A 23,577-nucleotide genomic window follows, 5' to 3' on the forward strand; every position below is an offset into this window, starting at 1 on the left:
TGGATGTAACAACAGAGTTCTGGTAACCCTGTTGTACGCACAGCACAGCACAATGTTGCAAGGTGAAGCCAAGGTAAGAAACTGAAGCAAAGATCTGGGAAACTCCCGGCTAATTATAATACTAGAATATACATTCACGTCTGGGGTCAAATTGGAGGGGGGAAACAGACAGTGATATAGCCTTATTGAATTAAGACGTCTTGTGGGGGAACAATTAGTTAGGTACACCATTTGCTATTGTAAGGTGACATCGTTCTGTCTGCTTACAATAAACATCCTGTCCTCGCAGTTTCTGCAGTATTAAACAAAGAACCAAAAGAATGACATACAGAAAAACACTAAAATCTAACAGGGTCCTTAACTTTTTGTGGTCTGGGCAATGCTGTTGCTGCTATTATATGAACATGTGTAAAGTAGCTATGTACTTTATCTGCCTATTTGGTGCAGTAGGTCCGTATATCATTGAAGCACAGAGCTACTTGCAAGACTGAATCTTTTCTGTACATTTTGTCATGATGATTGAAGCCGGGTGTCTGACAGATATTTGTTTTTAATAGATAACTCTCGGCAATTTCACACTTATGCTTTTACAGTGCAGACTTGCTCCGGGTCATACTACCCACTCATACAGAGGAGCCCGTTTTTACCACTATTATTAAGGGGATATCTTTCCCCTTTCTCTCTCTAATGCTGCAGTACCAGCACAGTTACATAAAACAGGCTTTTTGGAGATTGCAGAGGAGGTGCTCTCTTAGTCATGGTATGTTCTGTTAATGTCAGTCTCTTCAGCACTCACAGTAATGGACTTGAATAGACTTTACTTAATGTGTCAAATGTAATTACCCTAAACTTCATAGTTAGTACAAAATGGGTTTATATAGGTTTAGTCAGAGTTTTTTTTCTTCTGGATTTTTTCTTTATTTATTTATTTTATTTTATTTTTTTTTCTTCAGTAATTTTGTGTCAACGATTCCTGGGACACTGAAGAACCGGGGTGCACGAAATGTGGTAGGCATGTAGCCCCACAAGGATGACACGGAACCATTGTTTTTCGCTTTGATCCGATCCAAAAACGAGGCATTATAATCGCAAATATCTCTGGCTGACAGGTTCAAAACTGCACGGAATTTGAATTGTAGGATCATTATGACACCCTCTGAATGCATGCACCCGTTTATGGGGGACCATACAATAAATGAATATGTGTGTACATTTAGTGACCGTACACTACACATGCGCACACACACTCATGAACACATGCAGGCACACACAGACACACACACACACACACACACACACATATACACACATATACACATACAACACACGCACATGTGTAGGCAAGCAGACACACACACACACACACACACACACACACACATCCCATTACCCCCACACATCTCACAAACGGACACACACACACACACAGAAGCACACATATACATAAAAGCAAACCCACACATGCAGTAGGAGATGGAGACCCACACATGCAAACCCACACATGCAGTAGGAGATGGAGACAAATTGACAAGCGTGAATTATTTTTGCGAGAATGTGCAGGACTGGGCAGTGGTGATATTTTGTACCGCTCTCCGGTACATCTAGTTAGAGGTGTGCATAGGAGTGATTAAACAGGACTTTAACCACTGAATTTAAATAGGAAAAAACTTTGTGGCAGTGTTGAATTGCGGCACAAACAAGTCAATATGTGGGGAAACACTAGCCTAGAAATCTAGACGCACCCTAGCGGCGGCAAATTAATTTGCTCAGCCTGTACGTCTAGTATCAAACCATAGGGATTTCTATTGGCTAACACCGTGGATGTTATTCAATAACAGCGCTCTATTTTGTTAGAGAGTCTTAAGGCGGGCTTAACAGGATAATGACAGTCCTGCGACTGTGAACAACAAGGAAGGTGGCTATGGCGGACGAAGAGCGGTTGTTTGAATCGGCGTTGGCGTCAACTTTGGAGGAGTTGGACTTGTGCTTTTCTTTGAAAGTTGAGCAACACAATGCACTTAAGTCATTACTTTCGAAGAAGGATGTATTTGCCGTTTTGCCGACCCGGATAATGGATATGGTCGTGAGCGCTGGCCTATTGCATGCCTAGGCAGTTTGAAAGACAATTCTCTGCCCGCCCCTTGGATTAAGCGAGGTGAATGGTTCGATTCCAGACTATACATTTCAATAATATAGGATGGCCCGCCAGGCTAGGAAAGCACTGTATCTGAAAAATAATTGAATTGAACGCATTAGGAAATTCAACAACCCCCAACACACACACACACACACCCTATCCCCCCCATATACACAATATACCTTTTAAATTACTACTTTTAATTTATTCTTTAAAGTTGAGCTGGCTCTTGAGCAAAATAATTTAAAGGAATTATCCGGAGTAAAATGCACTTTAGATCAATTTACGGATGATTGGGAGTACATGCGTTGAGTTGACATCAAAATCATGTCATTCGGATGTGTTTTGAGAAAGTTCGATTTTACCATTTTTAGTCAAAACTCGTTAGCCTGGAAGTGACCCGGGCATGTCATTTCGTCACTTATAATTCCTTTTACGAGTACATGACAATAAACTATTTGAATGACCCAAAAAAAGCAGGTTCCAGGCAGATGTAAAAAGAGGAGAAGGAATTAAATAAAAAGCCTTTATTTGGTATGGCTGACACCAATTTATAAGTTAAGCCCCACCCATAGTCCAAAAGCATTCAATTAGGCCTAATACAATCAATTGGCCCAATGAGGCAATCAGGTCTACAGTAGGGCTGGGATAAACAATTATTTTTTAAACGATTAATCTAGTGATTATTTTTTCGATGCATCGATTAATCTAACGATTCTTTTTTTCAGTCCGATTCGATTTCGATTTGATTATAGATTATCTCCCCATTAATTGACTAATAGCAATTTATGTTGATTTACATATCTGAATGAAAAAACATGAATTCCTTAACATTGCAATGTATGTTTATTGCTCTTCAAATTCCAAAATAAAAGACTACACAAGTGCAAAGTAATGCATTTTTGGTCAGAGGTATATAGTATTGATGGGCAAATAAAGCTTTGGTGAACCACTGAACCACAACAGTGTGAACCTAGCGACACTAGCTGAAAAGCAAAAAGATGGCCGCCACACATACATTTTTCAACATAAAAGTCCTTAACAAACCAATATTTTTAGTTACATATACTGGTTTGGGTAAAGACTTTTATGTTGAAAAATCTACATGTGGTGGCCATATTGGATTTTTTCATTAGTGTCGCTAGCTTCACACCGCTGTGGTTTAGTGGTTCACCAAAGCTTCATTGTATAGGTCTAATTGAGTGCCTGTCACTTTAAGACATTTGTGAGGGAACCCTTGCAATTGTAACACTTAACACAGTTAAAGGCTGCTGATGTGTGGATGCAATTCATAACGTAGTTAGTAATAACGGTTCGTACTTCTCCTTGGGACAAGCACTTTTGAGTCTTGGAAAACACTTTTCCATTTACATCGGGATTTTGCAAACATTCAGTGTCAGAGTCAATAAAATGAGCCCTGCATGAGTAGCGAAATTGACAAGCAACTGTAAGTAAGCATGCTAAACTCGACATCCAAACAGTATTCTAACGTTTGAGATACTGCTTGATTGCATAACGTAGGCCTATGTTGTGATAAGACCTTAGCAGAGTTAACTTTAATGCAGCAGTTTTGAACAAATTTGCGCAGCATGGTCACGATGCTAAGCGGATTTAATAGCAATTTAGCCTAGTTCTATGCAATGCTTCTATGTGGCAACAACAATCCTTCAACAATCATGAATATTTTGTTAAATGCACATGCAGAGGAGGGGCAGCGGGCTCGTTACGAGAGAGAGCGGGCGGGGCAAGGAAAGGCTGCGTGCATAAAAAGTGCAGCTCAATGAAAGGATTTTTATTTTATCTTTAATTTAAATAGGCCGGTTTTGATTTTGTGGTGCCCCGCCACAGATTAGTCAATATATGGGAAACACTGAAGGTGTAAAATTAAAAATATTTGGCTGCACGCGTTATGCTTGACGAATTGACGTACATATTTTGCGTCGACGTATTTTTTTCGTCAACATCATCGATTACGTCGACGCGTTGTCCCAGCCCTAGACTACAGGATTGGGGAAACCAACTTAATGAGCAAAGAAAAAAAGTAAAAATAAAAACAACCAATAAAGAAAAAAACTCTCCTTCAACGTAGGTTACCTGGAGAGGAGAACAAAACAAGTATCACATATTATAAATAAACAAAGACAGAAAAAACCAAGGCAAGAAGTACAGGGCAAGACCATCATAAGGACATAGAAAACACATCATAAAAAGCACTTGAACTCTATGTCCTCATTCAGACCTGGATATCGAAGCGCATCCAGTTGATGGATCCAAAATGACTCGCGCTGGTTGAGTCTGCGGATCTTATCACTACCTCTATCCAAAGGTCTCACATGCTCCAAAACCTCTGTTTTTAGTAGGGAATCATTCTTATTGTGCATATGTAAAAAAGTGTTGGGCCATCTGATAGTCGGGGTTACTGGTACGAATAGCATACTTATGCTCCGCCAATCGATCACGCAGATGCCTTTTAGTGCGACCTACATAAAACACATCCTTACATGGGCAAGATAAATGGTAAATAACAAATGTGGTGTTACAGTTTATGAAATCTTTTATTTTGAATGTTTTGTTTGATTTGAAATCCACAAAGGTTTTCGGGGGGATGACATTACTACAATGGGGGCAGTTCATGCACCGGTATAGCCCAATTGGTCTCTTAAGCCAACTTTCCTTCTTTTCAGGGGGAAGATAGCTATGTACCTTATCACGAAGAGGCGGGGCCCTTCTGTAAGAACCAAGTTGTCTTGTTTCCTCTAGGATATACATGTCTTTAGACAAAACCACTACAGCCCCGCCCTTATCAGCAGGGCGGATAATTATATCATCAATCATAGAGAGCTCCTTAAGAGCCTTACATTCGCTTATCGTCAAATCAAAGAATTTCTGCATATCAAAATCAACTTTCTTACAAAAGGCGACGAGAAGAATTCAATACCATAGGAGTAAACAAGGATTTAGGTCTAAACAAAGGGTACGAGTCAGTGCTGGGAGTGCTGTCAGATAACGCTGAATTATCAGGTGTTCTGTCAGGTGTAATGTCAGAGTTGAGACTCGTTGTGGAGCAAGCGTAATTTAAATTTAAATTTTTCAATTTAATTTCACTTATAGAGCGCCAAAACCTTACACATGTCTCATGGCGCTTTACAGAGTGTTACACAATCAGAGAAAAGAAAAGAAGGCACATACAGTAGGTAACAGGGGCGAGGAAAAACTCCCTAGAATTGGAGATACATATAGGAAGAAACCTCGAGCAGATCCATGACTCAAGGGCCTAGGATCAGTTACAGGACAGTAAGGTCTGTATACCTGATAAATGCATAAGTTAGTCAGATGTAGAGAATAGAACATGGTGTTTAAAGCCACCTCAGGTGTATGTTACAAGAGGTGGTATGGTTACATATCCGGTATGATAATGCATGAATCCTATTTAGTGTCAGAAAGTTCAAATAGTCCAGTGTAGGAAATGGAATTGTCCAGGGGGTTAGAAGTTGTCAAAGGGCAAGTGGTGGGTTGCTAGGCTGTACAGGCCAGGAATCCGGGCAGAGTTGTCATAGGGCAGGTGGTGGGTCGCTAGGCTGTACGGGCCAGGAATTTAGGTAGGGAGGACAGTAGGCGATGATGGGGCAGTCGTAGGGTTGGGACTTCAGGTGAGATGAGGCCCAAACACACGGATGGCTGATGACTGGTGATGGTATACCTCACAAGTGAGGTAAGAAAGATAGATGTAGAGTGGGTTAGTATTACTAAAAATCAAAATGGTTAATATCAATAAGTAAATCAGTGTTACTATGTAGTGTTATACCATAGTGAGAATAGGCAAGAGAGGGAGAGTTGAGAGAGAGGGAAGGGGAGAGAGGAGGGGGGGGGGGTTGTACGGCGTGACACATGAAAAGTCCATGACGGCACTATGCTAGCATAGTGTGGGTATGGTCAGTGACCACCATCGCATGCATGACTGGGGTGCCAGTCACACGAGGACACAGCAGGGTGGTCCATTCCAAAAATCCCTGAGGTGGGTGAAGTTCCGCTCTGCACCATACCTAACTATGTGAGGCACTAAAGAGGTATGTTTTAAGTATAGATTTAATAATAGGGAGGGTGTCTGCTAATCGAATTGACGGAGGGAGGATCGAACTATTCCAGAGGAGGGGTGCACGGTAGCAGAAAGCTCTGCCTCCTACTGTAGTTTTTGAGATTCTTGGGATTACAAGAAGTTCAGTATTCTGTGATTGTGGCGGTCTGGGTGGGTTATATGGGATTAGGAGATCTTTAATATATTCTGGTGCCCGGCCATTTATGGCTTTGTATGTTAGAAGTAATATTTTGAAGTCAATGCAACTTTTAACAGGCAGCCAGTGTAGAGATGCTGTTATGTTCATACTTTTTAGTCCTGGTGAGTGTGCAAGCAGCTGTATTTTGTATAAACTGTAAGCTCTGTAGACAGGTATTATTGCAGCCAGCATATAGGACATTGCTATAGTCTATCCTTGAGGTGACAAAAGCATGGATTCATTTCTTGGTGTCTGGTAAGGATAAGGACATCCTTATGTTTGAAATGTTCTTTAAATGGTAAAATTAAGTTCTGGTGATCTGTTTTATGTGATTGTTTAGTGATGGGTCCTGGTCAATTATAACTCCTAGGTTTTTAACACTTGTGGATGAGATCAGTGGAAGATCACTATATGTAGCCTGTGAGGATAGCATATCCCTCATCTTTTTAGGACCTAAAACCATGACTTCTGTTCTGACTTGGAGTTTAAAAGCAGGAAATTGTTTGTCATCCGTGTATTTATGTCTCTTATACATGTGTCAAGTTTGGCTAACAGGGTTAATTCGTCAGGTTTTATAGAAAGGTATAGTTGTGTATCATCTGCATAAGAATGGAAATTAATGCCATGTTTCCAAATTTCAGAGCCTAGGGGAAGCATATCAATAGAAAATAACAGGGGCCCTAGTACTGAGCCTTGAGGCACTCCATATTTTACCATAGTCTGGGTAGATGGTTTATTGTGGACCTGTACAAATTGTCGGCGGTTAGAAAGGTATGATCTAAACCAGGGGTCCCCAACCTTTTATGTACCATGGACCGGTTTGATTCCCCTTTTTTTTTTTTTTTTTTTCAAGGACGGGTGAGGGGTTCGGGGGTTCCATGTTCCGTGTTGTGCATGCATCACTTGAAAAGAACTAGCTCCAGTTATGTATGAACAGTGAAGGTAACGAACTCTTAAAAATGTGAAAAACGTGAACTTGAAGTGAAAATTGAACAATATGAACTATGAAAATTGAACAACTTGAAGCTACATCTATCATGTGTGAACATGCTTAACAAAATATGGTAACAAAACATGGGAACTAAATGTGCATTACGAATATAATCAGTGGGAGCCCTGTGCTTGTTTCCCTGCAACAAGAAGGTTCCATCTGGGGGTGATGGAAGACAGTGACACCCTCAGTGTGTTTGAAATGTCCAGTCGATTGCTAATTTGGTCTTAGTTGCAGTCATTGCGAAAAACCTGGCCTCGCATAGATCGTGGTGGGGAAATGGTAGCAACGTTTTCAAGCTTTTACGGCTATCTCGAGATATTCTGCTTTGGTTTTCATCCAAAAACCCGCCAGAGAGGTTTCCTCATAGCCTACACACTCTTAAAGGGACACCAGGCAAGCCTGATGCTTTTTCTCTACGAAACTCCCCTATTTCGGTTTGAAGCTCTTTTTCCTTTTCTTTCGTCTTCCGTCCAAGGGTTTTAAGCTGCTTCTTAGCCAGCTCTGCCATTATACACACGTTTGCAACAATCTCTAGCGTTTCGTTAGCCTGCCTCTGTGCTGTAAACTGATCATGCTTCGGTCGGCGGGTAGGATACACCGAACTTGCAAGTGGGATATTCTTTCTACAGGCAGTAGGGGCGGGCGAGAGAGTAAAGGGCTTCTTAGATTTAGCAATCTGACTAGCCACTATGAGGCTTTTAGCGCAGCCATGTTCACCGATGTGGTTGCTTTACGCACTAGTTTTTTGTCCTTCTTGCTCGCGTTTCTTACGCTCAAAGAACTCAAGGGGTTTGTCTTTAAGTGTAGGATGCTTGGACTCTAGATGTCGAATTAGCTTTGATGGTTTCATTGCTTCGTTTGACAACTTATCACCAAATACCACACATAAAGGACTTGGTGCATGCGAGTCACCGGTCTCTGCGAAACCATATTTTAAATATGACTAGTCATATTTCGTATTGAATGACCCCTTTTTTTCTTTGAGGTATCTGGCTCACCATCGTCAGTGGGTATTATTGCGAATGTGACATTATTGCGAATTAAATTGAGTTTATTTAGTTTGCATGCATTTTTTTTTTTAACTCGTAGGCTACGGCCCGGTTAGGAATGTCGGCCCGGTGGTTGGGGACCGCTGATCTAAACCAAGCGAGTGCTGAGTCTTTAATGCCCATCAAATTTTCAAGCCTATGAAGTAGTATGTCATGGTCTATGGTGTCAAAGGCAGCGCTGAGGTCCAGGAGGACCAATATTGATATCCATTATCAGCAGCAATGAGGAGGTTAAAAACATTAAAAACTTTAACTAAGGCTGATTCAGTACTGTGGTGAGCTCTGAAGCCAGACTGATATAATTCTTGGATTTTGTTCATATGTAAGAAGGCACCAATTTGTTTGGACACTATTTTTTCTAGTATTTTTGACATGAAGGGGAGATTAGATATTGGCCTATAGTTGGCCAGGTTGTTGGGGTCAAGGCTAGTTTTTTTTGAGGGATGGCTTAATAACAGATAACTTAAATGACTGTTGTACATGCCCTGATCGCAATGAATTATTTATAATCTGGAGCGAAGCATTATCCAGGAAAGGGAGAGCAGTCTTAAGAAGATGGGTAGGAATAGGGTCTAGTAGACTAGTTGTAGATATTGATGAGGAAATTGTGGAAGTGAGGTCTAATAAGTCTGTGGTGATCAAACCTGACCCCCTATAATAAAATAATATAATGAAAACATGGCGGCTACATACGGGAGATGGTCAGTGTCCATAAATAACAGCCCAGGTAGCGCTGTCTCCGCCTCTCTCGTTTCCCGCTGCCGGTGTCTCGTCTGCTGTGTGTTTGGTTCACTGGTGTTTCCCTGCGTAGGCTGAACGTGACGACAGGTAGAGTGTTTGCCTTGTGAGAGTGGCCTGGTTTGGTCCGACAGGTAGAGTGTTTGCCTTGTGAGAGTGGCCTGGTTTGGTCCGACAGGTAGAGTGTTTGCCTTGTGAGAGCGGCCTGGTTTGGTCCGACAGGTAGAGTGTTTGCCTTGTGAGAGCGGCCTGGTTTGGTCCGACAGGTAGAGTGTTTTGCCTTGTGAGAGGCGGCCTGGTTTGGTCCTTGTCCGGGCGGCTCCGTGAGTATTGCCTAGCCTCAAAGAACTGTCTTTCCATTGTTCGGCAGGTTGATAACACCGAGTTGTTCAGAGTTTTGTGCGTGTTTGGTCTAAGTCCAAACCGAGCTCTGTGATCGCTTTGCAATAACAAACTGTTTTATCATTGTTCAGCAAGCGATCACGGCAGCAAAGTTGTTGTTCCTGGCCTGTCGGGTCTTCTGTCTTGCCCCATTCGTTCCGTGATCTCCCTTTGCTGTAACTGTCTTATCATTGTTTGCAGGAGTCGCATAGCGTGCTAAAGTAGTTTTGTGCGAGTTGTTTGGTCCTTTGGTGTGCACTCCATTTGTTCCGTGATCTCCTTGCATTAGAACTGTTTTACCATTGTTCGCAGGAGACACGCGACAGTAGCGAGATTGTAGCAGCTGGCCCACTTCTCTGTGTTGTCCCGTGCTCTTTAAAAGCTCTTGTTGTTTAGTCGTGGCGGTAGCGACTTTTAAATTGAATATAGATTACATAGGCTACGGGGAGGGTTTCCTTAGGGGTTTTCCTGGGGATTATTATTTTGTCTTTTGGGGATATTTTTATTTCTACATTTTCCTTTCCTCCGGCGCCGGCCTACCTTTATTGTAATCTAATCTAAACTGTAAACTGAAAGCAATCACGTTTGTGCTCTAGTTTTGGAGAGCTTTTCTTTTTTTTACCGTGATTTTGCTATTTATTGTTATTTTATATTTAATGGTTTATCCACACTGGGAGCTTTGAAGCAGTCGGCTATGTTATAGTAGCCAATTAAATATAGCCTAAATAATTGGTCTTGTTTGTGCTGCACTTGAGTAGCTTATAATAGCAGCCTAAATTGTTTAACCTGCTACTGCATACTGTTTTTTGGGTTTATTGTGGCCTTAGGCTGAAGAGGTCTTTTGACTGAAGATACTTTTTTTCCCCTCGTTTTTGGACCTTTTTGCATCTTGCCTTTTTGCGTTTTTTTCTCGAGGCTACCGCCTACCACCTCCTAGTGGCCTGACCTAAAAATAGGCTGAATGGACTGCTACTGCTGTTGTGGTTGTTTTTGCTTGTGTGGTGTTCATGTGTGTCCTGAAAAATATATTCCATTTTGAACACACCTGTTTGCATTTCTTGAAGTCTTTTTAGTTAAAGATTTAAAACCATTTAATGTTTTGTGGTGCTTTATAAAGCCTTTAGTTATTATTTCTTAACTTTAGTTTATCTTCACTCTGTCTGAGTGGTGGTGGATAAATCCACCTGGCGCCCAACCGTTACGCTACCCCACTACCACCACAAGTCGATAGGTGTAAATGAATTAAATGTTGTTCGAGGTCTCATCTGTGATTATATTATGTTTTTGCTATCGTTCAGCAATGGAGTAACTATTTGGTAAAACTGATTGGTTATTAATCTTATCTCTAATTGTTTCAATTTTGTCATTGAAAATGAAGTCATTACTGTTTAGGCTTATAGGGATAGATTGGGTTACTTTGTTATGGCTCTTCGTCAGGCGGGAGATTGTGGTAAAAAGAAATTGTGTCCTGACTTGTGATGAAACATCTTTAAGTGTAAATTGCGGTAAAAGCGGAATAAATCCACTCTAGTGTTGAACAGGCTCGATAGTGGTCTCAGTGCTGGTGGTTGGGGTCGCTCCTCTCCATCAGTGAGGGTTGGTCTGGAGCCGCAGCCAGTCGTCCTCCAAAAAATGGTCAGACTCAGATCCCAGGGAGTGACCCTCATCTTCACTGGATGTAAGGTTGAAGGACATCTTATGTTGGTGGGGGGTGGTTGACGGTCTGGTTGACAGTAGGGATGACTGATCATGGGACTGGAGTGGTTGGTTTTTTGTGTCATTGGCTCCAATTAGCCCACAGATTCCAATAGTGACAAAAGAGCTCCAACATTTTCTTATTTACATGTTGTGATTTGTATAGTTACAACATGTACAAATAACAATGTCAAATGAGACACAGCCATTTTTTAAGTATATACATACTTGGAACTATGTTCCCATTCAGGCGACTTGGTTACTTGGGCAGAGTGATTTGCACGCAGCACCTGAAAAACGCTGGTGTTACTTCTGCAAATCCCAAGTAGCATTGCTTTGCCTGAATGAGAACATAGTTCTACGTATGTATTCTTAGAAAATGGCTGTCTCGTTATTTGTTAATATTTTACTTTTCTTTCGGTCAATTTAAATTTTGTCACATCTGATTGAGTCTTTGCATACATGTGATCCTCGCAATAGGTCAATCATTCTGCCAATGAGCTTCTGTTCTTTATCTTCATTTTTTCTCCTCCTCTACCTCCTCCCTCTTTTACTTTATGCCTTTCTTTGCTGCCTACACAGTCCACCTCCGCCAACTGTCCTTTTTTAAGAGGTGTTCCAGTTCTGCCTTTGTGTGTGGTATGCTATGCACGAAATACAATATAGGAGTTTATTTTCTTTGTTTACAGCATTTTGTGATGCTAAACTCGCTGGCCATATGGAACAGATAAGGGACACCATTTATTCAGAACTTGCAAGCAGATTCAATATAGGCCAGTTTCCATTGATGCTAGTGGTAGTGATGTGCGGATTGACTGTGACGACATCCAAATCCGCATGATGCCTATTGCATGCATGTATGGATGTAATTTTATCTATGTTATGTTCTTTTTGTGCAACTTGGCATGCCCACAAATGGATGTCCAATATTTTTCCTTATAATAAACAGCAATGAGAAGGAAACTTAACCAGACAATGTAACCATGCATGCATTTGACAGCTCAGTACATCTGGTCCTTTTATGCTGTTTTTCCATCAGTCATTATGACTAGAACACAGATCAGCTTGCCTTTTATCTAGCTGTCACTCATATCACAGTTGGGGGTGACACAGGTGGGAGTCAGTGAGCAACCTTTGTTTGGGTTTTTGAATGAAAATTCTCTCTGGTATTGTTCTTTTGTGGTCTTTCTAATGAGGTGTGTGTGTGTGTGTGTGTGTGTGTGTGTGTGTGTGTGTGTGTGTGTGTGTGTGTTTTTGTGCATGTGTGTGTTAGAGTGTAAGTGTGCATGCGTTTGTGTTTGTGCCTGCCCTTTAGCAGAGCTATGTGCCCCCTGTGATCATCCTGCTGTTTCTGCTCTCAGCTTGGCAGGGAGCTGTCTGATGCAGCGATGCTAAGTGCCATTTCCTTAAGGATCATAGCTAGATGTAGGACCCCACCAAATAGTAAACTACCACACTACCACCCTCAGTAGGTGGGAACTCCGTCTTAACCAGGGGCACCTGATGATGTCCTCAAAGATTCAGCCTTTTTTCCACCTGCCTCTGCCTGCCTATTGCCTAAAGACCGGGGTGCACGAAACTTGGTGCTCATGTAGCCCCACAAGGATGACACGGAACCATTGTATGACACGGAACCACCGATGTATGAGTACATAGAAATACTAGTCCAAAAGCACAGTATCAAGCTTAATCAATTCACAGAAGTTGTGTGAGTAGGTCTGAAGGGGACAGTGTTGAGGGTTGCATCTTTTTTGCCTGTGTGCTGCCAGAAAAATAAGAAGAAAATAATATGTTTATCTGATTGCATTTTCATTAAATATAGATATGTAGAACTGGTATCACCATAAGGAAATACAAATATTACTCCAGCGCTCCATACAAATGTTACTCCCTAACTCTCCACATTAACACCTCATTCTTTTATTATTTATCTCTGAGATCAGGGTTAATTTTGCCCACAGCTGGATTTGGCTCAATCTGATTGTTCATTCTAATAGCTTGTTATTACTTTGCCAGATTGCTAAAGATGGGGTTCAATTTATTCAAAAGTGTTAAATGTAAAGATCATAAATATGAAGGCAAGTGGTCAGTTTTGGGATATTTACCTTTGAAAGTCATACTACAACATTTGATATCACAATATTATGTGGCAATTTAATCTGTGACAGTTCTCCACACTACCAGCCCCAAGTGCTCTGCACACTCACGAGATAAAAACAGGATCAAGCACAAGGATTGGTTTTGCTTTGAACCACGCCTCTCTGAGCTGGACTCATTCGTGCCACAGAGAGGGGCAGGCTGGCAGCTCACGCAATGCTGAGAGACTGAATGGAGGTAGTCAGCTGAGGGCAGAGTGTGAGAGAGGAAAAGAGAGGCGTGAGTGATGGGTTTGTAGTGATGGTGTAGTGCCAAGAGCTGACGGGTAGATCATCCCCCATCCTCTGATCGCATCTGCCTCTTAATCTCCTCTGCACCACATCTGCTTCTCTCTGTCTCTCCGTCTCTCTGTTCTCTCTCTCTCTCTCTCTCTCTCGCTCACACACATACACACTCACGTGCCCGGGCAGGCGAGTAGCACAGGAAGCTCTTCCCAGGCTTGGTGCACCACAGCAGCCGGAGTGGGAGAGGGGGTTTACTCCAGCAATCAGCCTCCGAAACTACCCCTCCACTCTTATCAAAATGAGGAAGACTCTGAAACTCACCAGCCAACAAATATGTTCTCTGGAAATGGCTACCACGCAAAGCTTTTCTTTTGAAATGGCATGTTTCTTTGTCTGAGCTGATGTATGTGTAAAGGGGCTAAATGTGGTTCGAAGATAAATAATGTCTGGTTTCTTCTAATTTACTAGATCCCCATCACACCGATGTTGTGCTGTTTTGTTATGTTGAGGTGAGATTGTGTGATTGGATCGGTCATGTAAGGGGAGCTGTGGAGGGCACAGGAGACATGGAGAGGAGAAACGAATGCCTCAGTGGAGCACGAGGGCTCCTGTGAGCCATTAACAGACATCTGTTCAGCCTCATCACATTTCTCTCAGAAAACAAGCAGAACTTAGTAAAAGAGAGAAGAGAATATACTGCTAGCTCTCCTTTTTGTACTCTTCTTTCCCATTCTGGTATACCTTCCCCTTTATATTTTCTTCCATAACTTGCTAACAGGGTTTATTACACGGCTCTTCACAAGGCAAGTAGAACGCTCCATTGACTTGAATGGGCTTTCCCAAAGTTCTAGCGGTAAATAAATTCATGTAATTACCGCTGCAAACATATAATTACCGCTGTCAATGGCAACGGGTTTTGTGCTTCTGATCGTCTTTCATATCACTCACGTTAAGGACTGGAACTTCATTCAAACGTGAAAGCAGACGGTTGATCAGCTGTGTTCTAAAGAATGTTTGATTCAAGTTCAGCAGCGTGTGTTGTTGCAAACTATTTGTTTCTCAGCAAATGCCACGATGAACGGTAACAAATAGGCTAGGTTATGTAGGCTAAAGTCATATCGTGGGGAGTTTATTATTTCGTCTTGGCAAGTAGTCAGATAATAAGCGGGATAATGTATAGAGCGCCATCATTACTGTGAAAATACTGTAAGTCCCTTCAGGGCGGAACAAACCCCCCCCGCCCTCCGGGTCCCGGTTAAGCCCTGTCGGGACTTATTTTCCCAGTAATGACCGGCGTTCTATACTTTATCCCTTACATATAAGGGGTTGAGGAAGGCGTAAGATGGCATCTACGCAGTAAACATTTCTTAAATCAAAGCAGTGCTTTAAACAATCTCTCAGTTATGCCACACTGACAGACTGCATTGTATTCAGTACCTGATTTAGGTGAGTTCATGTAACATACTAAATTGGAGTATTTTACATTTTCTGTTAAAAACATGACAAACTCAAATTGTGAGGATTTATTCCACTGCTTGGTTGAATTTCTTGTTCTGATGCACTGTTTAGAATGTTAATTAATTCTCAAATATTTGCACACCTATTTGTATTTTGCCAGGTAGACATCAAATGTAGTTACTGCATGGATAGCAGCCTATGACAGAAGTTTGTTTTTAATCAGGAGCTCAAGGTAATGCCATTTTAGCCCAGAAGCCTAGGCATATAACTTATTTATTGGTTGGTCATTAGCCACACCAAACCGATGGTGGAATTTCAATTGAATTGCAGCATCCTGGTTGCTTGCTCAATACGAAGGTGAAGTGTGGCGTCTGCGCCTTTCGTCTAGTGTTGAGGTGTCGCCCGGTGCATATAGTCTCCAAAAACGTAATACTCAAGTGAAGAAAGGGGAGATCGCACACAGGGGCTGAGTAGTTCCAACAGTGTATTTTTCAAAAAGCCGAAAAAACAATTACAGGCCACATAAACAAGGGGTAAACGTTTCGGGTCTAGCCCTTCATCAGTATTCCTTGTATGTGACTCGTCAAAAGGGCGCAGCGGCCATTTATAGGCTCGCCTGCCAATCACCCAATAACCCCAAGACATATGAGTGCATTCGGGGTCACATATCCGAATCACCAAAATTACAAAATTACATCACAAATCATTACAATTATATACAAACATATACAAACATGTACAGGAGATATAACCACATTTGTATACAGAAACATACAGTCACAAAAAATGTTTTAAGAGGCTATGCCATATTTGAAAATAGAAAAAGCATAATATTTAGAGAACAGAGGGCATACATTAATCTAGGTACATATTCTCATCATTATCATCAACATCAACATCTCACTTTGGATATCTTGCATCCATGTAGGCCTAGTTCATTATTCAACCAAATATATTCATCATAGCCAACATGTTAAACTAAATTCATCATTAATACCACTAGGGTGCAGAGTTTTAAGTGTAAAAATCCAGAAGGATTCCCTTTGTAAAAGTCTTCTTTCAGTATCCCCCCCTCTACATGTGGGTTTCACTTGTTCTATAACAGTGAAGACGAGTGAGGCCAGCTGATGGCCGGCTTCAGTGAAATGTCTCGCTACTGGCGATTTCTCATCTTTGCGTCTAATAGCGCTCAATACAGAATGGATGTCTTGGGATGAATGGACAGCAATCCCAAAAGCCAAACTATTCATTGGCCAGTTCATGTGAACAGGTTGATGGGGATACCCACTCAGCTCAGTGGTGACTGGTGGTGGTATGTCCAGATAGTTATTTTCTATTATGTCGTATCAAAATTGCTATGAAAAACAGAAAGGGGGGGGCTTAGAGCTAGGCGATGGTTGTCCCATTTGCCATGGCGGTTACCCCATTCGCTTTAATAGATTCTATTCTATTATGTTGGTTGTCTGCCATACATCAGTGTCACATCACTTGCTGTGTGTGATGAGCAAGAAGCAAGAATAGAGAAGCAAGAAAGAAGAATAAGCAAGAAAACCTGCTGAAACCCTGTTGGTTTTGTCAAGATTAGAGTTCTTTCGGTTACACTTTACTTGAAGGTATCTACATATGAGTGACATGACACTGTCATGAATGTGTCATAAACAAGTCATAAACAGTGTCATGGCACTCTTATGTAGATGCCTTCAAGTAAAGTGTTACCGTTCTTTCTTTTTTCTGTAATTAAAAGTGGTTGAAAAACTATAAATCACACAGGCACCCAACTTTCAATTCCAGTGCAAGTTGAAATCCTGGCAACGACCTCAAAAAATTATAATGGCCTCTTCACAAGTCTAGGCGGCGCTACAGTAAGCACATTTCCGTTTTGGAGAATATGTTAGGTTCTAGTGAAGCTAATCTATCTCCTTCAAGACCGTTCAATCCAAATCTCTCAAAATTTGATACACATCATCTACAAAACAAGCTGAACAAATTGCTTTTTTCGGATATTTGATTTGCCGCTCCTTTTCAGAGTTGCACGTCAATCAGATTTCAGGGCATAGTCCATAATGATTCTATTGATAATATCTTCTAATGCAAAGAGCTGATCTAAACCAAACTTGGTACATACAATCACCACAACGTTCTGTAGACACACACCAACTTTTGCAACAGCCAATTGAATTTCAGCAGTCAATGCTATCGTAAATGGCCGATCTTCATGAAACTTCACAGGCTCATTCATAATGGCACAATTCAATATGACACAAATCGGCCAAAATTCGTTGTTACAGTTGAGACATGTCAGTATCTAACCTAACTTATGCTTAACCTAAAAATGCTTATTCTTGGTGCTATTTTCACCTTTTTAACCTGTCTCATAATTCAGCCATTTCCCTCCAGGGGCCACTTCTATGGAGTAAAACTTCAATTTATCAGACTGACATTTTGTATTTTCATTTGAATTGCTGAATTTCAGTAGCCTAGAAATCTAGACGCACCCTAGCAGGGCTAGTCTAGCAACTCTCCGTTGGCTTGTGAGCTCGAAAAATTAAACTTCTATCAGGCCAATCAAATCGTGTATAGAGTTGTTAGGCGGGCTTAACATAATGATTGATGGCAGAGTTGTAACGGTTTGGCTTGAATTCCCTGCTACTTGAAAACAAATAAGATGGATGTTGCTGTTGGCGAACAGTGTGACGTGAGTTAAGCTTTTATTGAGTTGGCAAAAGTTTGAACTAGCCAACTAGCTCCGCTGGTGGGAAACGCATGGGACTCATAGCGCTGTCCTATTGCGTGCAGAGAGAATTTGAAAGACAACCGATTATCCCGCCCCTCGGACTGAGCACTGCGAACGGTGAGTGCCCAGACCCTACATTTTAATGTGGGTCTGGCTCGTCAGGCTAGAATTTCAGCACTTGTATTGAGAAATCGTAGTACAGTGGCTTACAAAAATATTCATACCCGTGAGCTTTTCCACATTTTGTCATGTTACAACCACAAACGTTAATGTATGTTATTGGGATTTTATGTAATAGATCAACACAAAGTGGTGCGTAATTGTGGAGTGGAAGGATTTTTGTTTTTTTTACAATTTTACATTATTACAAATAAAAAACTGAAAAGTGTGGCGTGCAAAAGTATTCAGCCCCCTGTGAGGGACCGAGGCAATCACCCCACGTTTAGGGAGGTGCACCATTGGATAAGGCGGTGTGTGAGGGAAGAAGGTGGCAGGAGACAGCAGCTCAATATAAATATATGAATTTATTGTCCAGCCATGAAATACAGGGTTCTTCAGTATACTCTGTGCAACACCACATAGACAACAAACTAGGCAATTTCCTCTAGGCACCGGTCCAAACATGGCGACCTTGCAAAACTCTGGACCATCTTTCCCCTTGCCTCACAGCAAGCAACGGTTAACTTTTTAAACTTCAACATTACACTTCCATGTGTCTTCCCTTGTCTCCCATGTTTCCAGCCTCTCCTGTGTTAAATAAGCCATCCTTAAAATATGCCAGCCAATTACCCCAATCAATTCCTTTGGCTAAACCATAGAGGGGGGACTGCCTGTACCATTATCCCCACACTGTTAAAATCTCCAATAGTACAAAAGACGCACAGAAGACATAAACACATACACAGCAATAAAATGATACCCTTCAAACAAATAATTAAAGGGTGAGTGCAGGTGAGAGTGTGGTTGCAAGATCTTTGTGTGTATTGCACACAAGGTAGTTTTAAAAGTTTGTAGCAAGTGAAAAGGAGAGGTCTCCTTCACACCCTCTTTACTCTGATACGACCTTTAAATAAAATCCAGTGCAACCAATTGCCTTCGGAAGTCACCTAATTAGTAAATAGAGTCCACCTGTGTGTAATCTAATCTCAGTATAAATACAGCTGCTCGGTGAAAGCCTCAGAGGTTTGTTAGAGAACATTAGTGAACAAACAGCATCATGAAGCCCAAGGGACACACCAGACAGGTCAGGGATAAAGTCGTGGAGAAGTTTAAAGCAGGGTTGGGTTAAAAAAAAAATAAAGATAGATGGATAGATAGATAGAGATGCTTTATTGATCCCAAAGGAAATGAAGGTGTCCAGTAGCTTATACACATCATACATACACATAGGCACACATATGGCATCCACACACACATACGTACTACAAAAATACAAAAATAAAAATGAAGATATCAATTGTGTGCCATTACAGTAAGGTCAGTTTGTAACCTGTTAAAGGAGCGGTGTGAAAAAATGCGCAAAGGTGCAATGGTATAATAGTGTCCTGCAAGTCCTGTCATTGCAAGTACATTGCCAGTGCAAATTCTATGTCTTATTCAAATACAACAGGCTACACAATATATCAAAAAATAGATTAATCATTATGTAACTATACATAGACCAAAGTAAGACTTGAAGAAAAGATTAAGTTAAAGTAGAAAACTGTCTGTACAGACAAAAAGACATTATGGTGTATTGACTATACAGGCAAGCTAGCAGTTTGTGCAGGTGGCTAATATAGCCAGTAAGGGAGTAAAATGGTGTCAAACAGTCCAGTCCAGGGTAGTTATGTATATCTATAAAGGCACCCAGATGAAGGCATGGTGCAAAGGGCAGTGTGCAGAGCAGAACAAAGCTTTGAACAAAGCAAGTTTTGAACATCTCACGGAGCATTGTTAAATCCATCATCCGAAAAATGGAAAGAGTATGGCACAACTGCAAACCTACCAAGACATGGCTATCCACCTTAACTGACAGGCTGGGCAAAGAGGGCATTGATCAGAGAAGCAACCATGAGGCCCATGATCACTCTTGAGGAGCTGCAGAGATCCACAGCTCAGATGGGAGAATCTGTCCACAGAACAACTATAAGTTGTACATTACTTTACGGAAGAGTGGCAAGAAGAAAGCCATTGTTGAAACAAAGCCATAAGAAGTTCCGTTTGCAGTTTGCCACAATCCATGTGGGGAGATACCGCAAAAAAGGAAGATGCTCTAGTCAGGTCAAAGGTCAACGTTTTTGGCCTAAATGCAAAACCCTATGTGGCAGAAAACTAACACTGCACATAACCCTATACCATCTCCACCGTGAAACATGGTGGTGGCAGCATCATGCTGTGGGGATGCTTTTCTTAAGCAGGGACAGGGAAGCTGGTTAGAGTTGATGGGAAGATGAATGGAGACAAATACAGGGCAACAGAATACCTGTTGTGCAAAAGACTTGAGACTAGGGCCTTCCAGCAGGACAATGACCCTAAACATACAGCCGGAGCTACAATGAGATGGTTTAGATCAAAGCATATTAATGTGTTAGAATGGCCCAGTTAAAGTCCAGACCTAAATCCAATTGAGAATCTCTGGCAAGACTTGACAATCGCTGTTCAGACACTCTCCATCCAATCTGACTAAGCTTGAGCTATTTTGCAAAGAAGAATGGGCAAAAATTTCAGTCTCTAGATGTGCAAATCTGGTAGAGACATACGCCAAAATACTTGCAGCTGTAATTGCAGTGAAAGGTGGTTCTACAAAGTATTGACTTAGGGGGGCTTAATACTTTTGCATGCCACACTTTTCAGTTTTTTATTTGTAAAAAAATATGAAAACCATGTATAATTTCCCTTCCACTTTACAATTATGCGGCACTTTGTGTTGGTCTATCACATAAAATCCCAATAAAATACATTTACGTTTTTAGAAAATTGGTTTAGTCATAGTATGTATCTGGTTAATCAGCTCTTCATATCTAGTGATTTGATGTCCTAAAGGTCCTCAGCAGGTTTACTTTTATCCCTATGGCCCTCTTTGTTATGGGGAGAAGGGATCAAACGTGCTGTTGCACCAGCACTCACCCAGATTTTCATGTCCCTGCACTGATTCCGGGGCTGAATATGATCATTGTACAGTAGTTTTTTGCCTGGAATGCCTTTCTGATGTCAGTAATATTGAGATGTGATGTCTTCCCTTGAGATTTTAAAGGTCCCTAACACTAGTCAAATTTAAGAAGTAATTTTCCTTTCCTCTCAATAAATATCTTTCTTGTGAAGAAGATGGTTTCATCTGTTATGTAATAGTATTAAATTCGGTCTTTACACAATTTAGGACCACCAAAAAGAAAATTAATAAACCTCTCCCTGTTCTACTCCTACGGTGCTGGAGTCCACAAGGAACATGCTGACAGCATACATACACACAGAAATTATCTGGTTGCCTCTGCGAGCAATTTAGGTTACTCTGGATATAACTTTCTGATATTGTGCAAATACCTTTGCAGTAGTATCTGAAACAAGTCAATGAGGAATGGCTCATGTGCAAAGCCTTCCGTGTTTTTCAGGTATCCCATTTGCCACTCTCTCTCCTTCATCCCCCATTCCCACCTCACCAATTTGCTCTGTGTGTGCCATCCCACTTCCTGTGGTGCCTCAGTGTGTTCAGCTCAGCTTGATGAATGGGTGTGTATGTAGGAAGGGGCTATTGATGTCTCTGTCAGGCCAATGCAATTCAGTGTTTCACTGGGGCCCCAGGAAATTTTCCACTGTTGGTTTTTCCAGTCCAGGTGATTCATCAGGAGGGTGTTAAAAGTGTGTGTGTGTTTGAGAGAGAGAGAGAGAGACTAGTGTGCTCCATGGTGTATATGGGTGAATGTTTGAGCAGCTGTTTTACTGCTGCGCTGCAAATAAGTTCTCCACTCAACAAGAGTTAATCCAGCCTTGTTGAAGCTTGTTGGCTCAGCACAAGCCTCTCCAGACTCGCACGTTTTTGTGTTCTATTTGAGTCTCTCTATCTCTTGCACTCGCATCGCCTCTGCTACCCATACCTAACTAAATCCAACAGCAGCACCAGATTGAGATGGCTATCCATTCTTATTTTCAATTTCAAATTAATATTACACACAGAATATATAATTTGGTTGGAGGATGTAGGTCAGGTACTTAACACTGTATACCTTTTACATTTACGTTGTTTATCTTTTAATCCCTCTCTTTTAAATTATAATCAGAAGGAATCTTAACTATATGCTGCTCAGGAACATTTTACAGGCTGCACTGCTTGGTTATAGGCCTAACTAGAGTGAGCTGTGTGGGCTGCTGGTGGTTTATATAAGGGTATACCTCACAGAAAGTAAATATTTGAACTGGCAAGGCTAAGCCATTTACCAGGCAGTGTAAAAATGCACTTTGTAGCACTCTCACCTCGCACCATTGGTATTGGACCAATAGACGCTCAATCCAGAGTTTATTCAGAACTGATAAACGTCACACCTTTTCGGTGGAAGTGAGGTGACTGTGAGGATGATCATAAATAAGGGAGCCTGCACTTTTTGAGTCAGGTCTTCGTATATGTCACTGTTAGTCATTACAGTTAAGTTAATTGTTAAATTGAAACGTTCCATGTTATTTCAAAAGCTTTCTTGGCCAGTCTTTTTTTTTTTTTTTTTTTTTTTTTTTTTTCATATTTTGCTTTCAATCTGTGTTTAGTATATTTAGTATATAGATAGGACATGCCCAGAACTCTTGTTAAAGAATTACTTGGCTGATCTGTTTAACCCTCTAGACCCCAGTGGAATTCTACAACAATGCCCCAGATTTCTGGGAATGCTAATGAAAAGTGTCAATCGTAAGTTTCTTAGAGTTTAAAGATGAGAAATGGCTCTATCAAATGATATATGATCCATTAAGAATTATATATTCATGTTTCCCATAGACAGCCATAGGCCTACTCACTTACAGTCTCAAAGTCTTTCACTAACAAAAAGTTATAGCTAAATATGGTTCACATGGGTCTGTATTAGAAGCTGGGAAACAAGATACTATATGAAGACTGATTTCATTGAAATAGACAGGCATATCTTGCACTTATTTGGTATTTAGCTAGACAGTTGGGCTATAGCTAAAGAATGATGAGGATATGAACTAACTTAGGGCAGAAGCATAGCGCATGAAACCGTGACTCATTTGACTAAGGATGCCACCAAGAACAGGGACTGGTAAACCTGACATGGATTTACGTTTTGTTTTACATGCACATCATGTTATATAATTTATCTAAACTTGATCAGTTGATGATGTTGCACTCGTTTACTAACCTTCAACCTATTGTCGGCTAACATTACGAGTCTCAGACTAACGTTATCGGAACTTCCCCTATTACCGTCGGTCCCGTATTTCCACCGTCTTGCGTGAATGTGTCACTTAATATCCATTTCTATACAAACCAAGACGGCGGACTCCTAAAGAAACGTAACCACCCACACCATAGGTGTATCTAAATTAGCTATGTACCAAAAATAAAATTTTACCATGACTCGAAGAGCTGTAAACAGTGTTGTAAGGCTACGTTTACACAACCGCTTGGAGCTCCAGTGGAATTTTAATTTCATGACGAGAATTCTCGGTCTTAACCATTCATGTGCCGTTGAAACGGCGTTAATAAGCGACCCATCAGGCCAGCACTATAACTCCGAGCGTGGTAAACAAAAT

General features: G+C 41.2%; 1 protein-coding gene across 1 annotated transcript in view; it reads left to right on the forward strand.

Annotated features, from left to right (window-relative positions):
- poc1a (POC1 centriolar protein A) overlaps positions 1 to 23,577 on the forward strand; it is an 80,601-nt gene that overhangs the window by 39,590 nt on the left and 17,434 nt on the right. The window lies entirely within an intron of this gene.

This window comes from Alosa alosa, chromosome 10 (genome assembly GCF_017589495.1).
Source record: "Alosa alosa isolate M-15738 ecotype Scorff River chromosome 10, AALO_Geno_1.1, whole genome shotgun sequence".
NCBI classification, from domain to species: domain Eukaryota; kingdom Metazoa; phylum Chordata; class Actinopteri; order Clupeiformes; family Clupeidae; genus Alosa; species Alosa alosa.